The sequence below is a fragment of the Polistes canadensis genome, unplaced genomic scaffold (assembly GCF_001313835.1).
Source record: "Polistes canadensis isolate GaletaPanama2010 unplaced genomic scaffold, ASM131383v1 scaffold_90, whole genome shotgun sequence".
Classification (NCBI taxonomy): domain Eukaryota; kingdom Metazoa; phylum Arthropoda; class Insecta; order Hymenoptera; family Vespidae; genus Polistes; species Polistes canadensis.
The window spans coordinates 479,475-484,725 of record NW_014569637.1 but is presented as its reverse complement, the minus strand read 5'-3'; the positions used below and the strand labels follow the sequence as shown (position 1 = coordinate 484,725).

The following is a 5,251-nucleotide window of genomic DNA, read 5'->3' as shown; positions in this document are numbered from 1 at the left end:
TTTTTTAAAGTGCTAATCAATCATCTTTATTTATTTAATAAATCCTTACTAATGAATACAGTAATTTCAATTATTTTATCGTAATAGAAACACGTTGTAAGTTTTATGATATATTTTACGATTATTTAGAGTTTAAGTATGGAATACAATACTACAGTTTGTGCTTTGCGTTAAACATAGATATACATTTTATTGCAAGAAGTTTATTTTTAAACTTTAATGTTACTCATCTATATTAATATACTACAATTTTCTTTAATATTTATACTAGCAATAAGAGATACAAGAGGGAAATAAATAAAATAAATAATTTATAATTGAAATAGCACTTTCTTAATACGTGACCATGCCTTTCAATAATAATAATAATAATAAAATATCTAACTACTCTTTGAACAATTTGAGTGAAAAATGTAAAGTGTTAAAGTCGTAATGAGAGATCCTGGTCGTGCATCAAACATAATTGGTAGCGGCATTTTCAACCACGATGAAACGAAATAAAAGCAAATCTATACGAGAAACGCGACGAAACTTTCTCAGGGATACTGGAAACGCCTCGAGCGAAAACTCCACCGAGAAACAACTTGGCAAAAAAGGGGCTGCGGCGGTGCTTTTACACCACCGACACCGCTAACGTTACCAAAGAGAAACGAAAAAGAAATAGTATAACACTTGGATACCTCAAAACGATTATGAAACGAATCTCGCGTATGGCGAAGAAGGACAAAGTGGAAAGAAAAAAATGTTTAAAAGAAGAAAAAGTAAAATAAAAATAAGAAGAAGACAGGAGACAGGAGACAGCTCGTAAAAGATCGTCTCAACACACACACACACACCACCTGTGTCTGATTTTACACCGCAAAACTTATGTTAGATGGACCGACGACGACGACGACGAAAACGACAAATGTTATAAGAAGTACAGTCCTTTCCACCTGTTTACGTAAGAACACAAATGATACGGTCTCGACGACAAATACCAAATTTATCAAACGCATCCGAATACCATCCATCAACTACCACATATATAAACTCTTCTAAATAAAACACTTTCTATTTAAAAATAAATCGAAATTTTGTGAGATAATTTAATTTTGTAATTTTGTTAATACGAAATTTCACATGATAAGTAAGTGCATTATTAATTATAGTAATTTTTTATAAAAATTCAACGATCTAATTTATTTTACAATCGACAAGATTTCGTATTATTATTTTTCGAATGAAAATTGGAAAAGATAAAAAAAAAAAAAATTGTATAAAAGATGATATTAAAAGGAAGAGAATTTTCTGGATATTCTCTTGGGATACTTATTCTGATAAAAGGAGCAACGGTTTCCCCTAATTATTTTGCAGGAACCAAGAAAACATTCTAGCGCGACCAAGCGGAGAAAACGAATTTGAAAGTGTTGGAATTGAGAGACTGGTGGTGTGTAGTATCCAGGTACAGCAGGTTGACGAACCAACGATGAAAACGTTCTCTTAGTTGAGTCCGACCTTGCTGAAAGTTTTATTTAACGGTAGCTCGCACTTCAATCGTTTCTTTATTCCTTTCTCCAGGGAACGGTGTCTGCCGCTCGGTAAAGTTATCCGCAGTTACATTTTTTTGCTAAACATCTGACCACGACCTCGATCTTCTTCATCTCCGTCTTTTTCTACTTGCGGAAACGTAGATTGGTTCGTATAATACGATCCGTTACAACAACTGTATAATAAAACAAAACAAAAAAAGTAAAATCTTTAACGATCTATAATAATCGATGAACATATTTTTTATCCAATCGGAAACAAATCACCAAAATATTGTATACAAACTGTCACGTTGACATATTATTTAATAACAGATTATTTAAATTCCGATAAAAATGATCCCGTCAAAAAAATGAATGTCAATGATCAAACGATTATATCGAAATAAAAATCAATATAATATAATAATTAATAAATATATAGATAATATTTAAAACACACACTAATCATATATATTATTTTTAAATATTTATAAATATCTCGAAGCTGGGGGTTTTTAATGAGATTTCAATCGATAGTAAAAACTTGATTCGCATTTGTATTCTCAATCTATATTTTCTCTTCTAACTTTCTCTTTAGCATACGTCCTTTGTCGTCCTTTGTCGTCCTGACCGTGATCTTTGCAACCTCATTCCTTCTTTCCAATCTCGACACGAAGGATGTGGGAGCGGTGGTTTAGTCGTTGACTGGGCGACTTTAAACCGTGGGAGTTAATATCCTTTCACGGATCTTAAGGATGCTTTACGATCCTAAGAGGTCCTCGACTTTGTTCCATTACGAACTAAATGCGAAAACTAATCTAATAAGAATTTACAAATTATTCAATATTATATTTAATTGTCTATATAATTTACCGTATTATCAGAAAAAAAGTATATTACTTGATAAAAATATTCAAAAATTCCATAATTCAGCTACAAGTAAGTGTACAAATCAATCATGTTTGAAAAACAATAATGTCCAAATATTTAAACGTGTCACTTTAATTATTTTTAAAACGTCACATTAGAATTATATTTAAAATAATTCTAAATATTTTATATTAAATATTTTGAATAATTTGTCTATAGAACATGTGAATTATTAAACAAATTTCTTTTTTGAATTCTCATCAAAATGATAAATAATTATTCGAATTTTAAAATAAACTATAATTAAATGATCAAAACTAAGTTATCGAATTTTTTGTACCGTATTCATTACTCGTATGGATGTAGTTTCGAAAATGTCGTCTAAAGGTCGTCTATGACGCACTCACCTGAATGAAATTCGAGGTGAATGGTTGTCCACTGAAGTCACTTTACGCTCCTCTGACTCACTTTACGTCAATGAAGGTAGAGAGAATCCGAGTAGCATGAATTAATATCCGCGAACATGACCAAGACTGAGTTTCTTTTTTACTTAACCCACTCATTCTGCCTCTCCCGCTTTTATACTCTTCTCTTTTTCATAGTCATCCTTTAAAATTAGACGTCATTCGCGATGTTTGTATTCGTGACGCATCAATGATCACGGGTCAGAAGTTCATTCGTTGCATATAATCCATTACCTTATTTTACTTACAATTTCTTATAATCATTTTTTTGTTATCACGAATCGTTAACCATCTAATTATCTTTGCAAAGTTTAATGTATAAATCATATAAATTGCAATTTTTTCCGCCTCGTAGAGAAAAAATTCCTAAGATTGTAACACTGTTGCATAAAATGTTATAAAACAATTTATCTTGCGAAATATTTTTAACGAAAACTAATCGATATTTTCAACTACGTAAAACACTTTTTATACTCGCTCTGTGAGCTTTTCATGAAAAAAAAAAAAAAAAAACAAATAAAATAAATACATTTCAATTATATAACAAAATGTTTGTGTGTAAAATCCTTTTTTCTTTTTTTCAATAAGCCTTTTATAAATATGAAAGAAGGAAGAAAAAATAAACATTGAAGCAAATAGAAGGAAGATAATCGAGCGATGTGCATCAACACCGGTTCGAATAATCATTAACGTCCTCGCTAATGACCGTCGAGAGATAAATTACTCTGTAATAATAATCCGAAGGAACTCGGGACAGCTTCGTTACGAGCCCGAAACCAATTTACAATTTTGTGTTTCGACGCGATCAATTAGTTAAATGCTTATGAGAAAGTATAAGTGTTCTACGAACGATCATTCTCATATCGGTTCGAGAACGTACAACAAACGTGTCTGTTACTTCGATATAAAAATGACCATTAAATCCAAACTAAATTAACAAATAATAAATAATAAAATAGGTTGGTGATATAAAAAAAAAAAATGAAAAAATTAAATAATTAAATTAATGAACAACGCGCGATAAATATTAACCCTTTGTACTCAATGTTGGCAATGTTGTAAAAAATGCAGGCAATGTTGCAATGACAGCAATTTTAATATAATTAAAATATAATTTTATGTATATTATATAACAAAAAATTATATAAAATATAATATTATATATATATTTAATATAATTTAAATAAAATATTTGCAATAACACTTTCTAATATTTATTCGAAATACCACAAAAATGTCATGGAATTGCTGATAGGTCATATTAAAAAATTGACTGGAGTGCAAAAGGTTAATAATAAGCTGTTAAAAACAAACATTAAAATTAAAAAATTAACGAATGAAGCGTTGAAAATATTATCTTCAATTAAAACGAAAATTCAAATATTTACGTTTGACAAAATTTCGATTTAACGAGAAGCGAGTGTGTGTATGTGTGTATGTGTGTCGTAAAAAAAAGAACTGAAATAAGTATGAAAGATAAAAAGATGAAAGTTGCATGACAGAAATGAGAGTCGAGGAACGTAACAGCACAAATAGTTGTCAAACGTGACGATAATCGCAAACGACTAATGAAAGAAGAAAAATATTTCTGTATATATATATATCTTTCTTTCTCTTTCTCTCTCTCTCTCTGTCTTTCTTTCAACCCTTTGATCATTGGTTCGTTTTGGCGTCATCCTATAACCGCAGTCGGCACGCATTGACTCACGTGCGTGGGCAAAGGTATGCGAGGCGCATACGATGCACGACGTGAAATGCGATACGTGCGCTCGCGTGCACACGCGCGTGCGAGCTTTGTGGGCCAGCGTTAAATCCGCTTATGTGCTAACCCGACTCGATGACGCCACCCACTTCTATTAACAACGATGTCGAGGACATACGAATAAACAAAATCACGACATTTCTAAAAAACAAAAAAAAAGAAAAAGAAAAGCCGAAAAAAATAAGAAGAAATTAGAAAGTTTTTTTACGAATCATTCTTTCTTTTCTATGTGGCAAAATTCTTTCCCAATTTTTTTTTTCACTATAATTATAGAAATTATATCTGTTCGGTTCAAATTAATTTTAATGATTCTAATTGAGAAATTTGTATAATTATAATTAATACAATATTCACATATACGATCACATATAGGACAATTATTTATATGACAAATTAGTATAAATGACATGTAATATATTTTAAAAATAAAAAAATATAATTGTGAGAACCGTAGGGAAAAGCGCGAGTCCCAGATCTTAAGGTAATATTTATCGTTAATTTTTGATGTAATAAAGTGTTACACCGTTACTATTAATATTCGATGGATGTAGAAGCTAATGGAAGAAGCCTTTCGAATTTTCTCATGAACTCGGAAGAAGATCGTAGATCCTCAGGGTATGCATGCAGATATACTTTTATGTTAA

At 30.6% G+C, this 5,251-nt stretch overlaps 1 long non-coding RNA gene across 1 annotated transcript; it reads right to left on the bottom strand.

The window, feature by feature from the left end:
• Positions 1-1,208: 1,208 nt before the first annotated feature.
• Positions 1,209-2,911, bottom strand: LOC106787016. The gene is made up of 3 exons (XR_001381726.1): positions 2,789-2,911; positions 2,099-2,329; positions 1,209-1,705 (listed from the first exon to the last, which is right to left on the bottom strand). It is a non-coding gene; the product is annotated as an uncharacterized LOC106787016 (long non-coding RNA).
• Between the last annotated feature and the right edge of the window lie 2,340 nt (positions 2,912-5,251).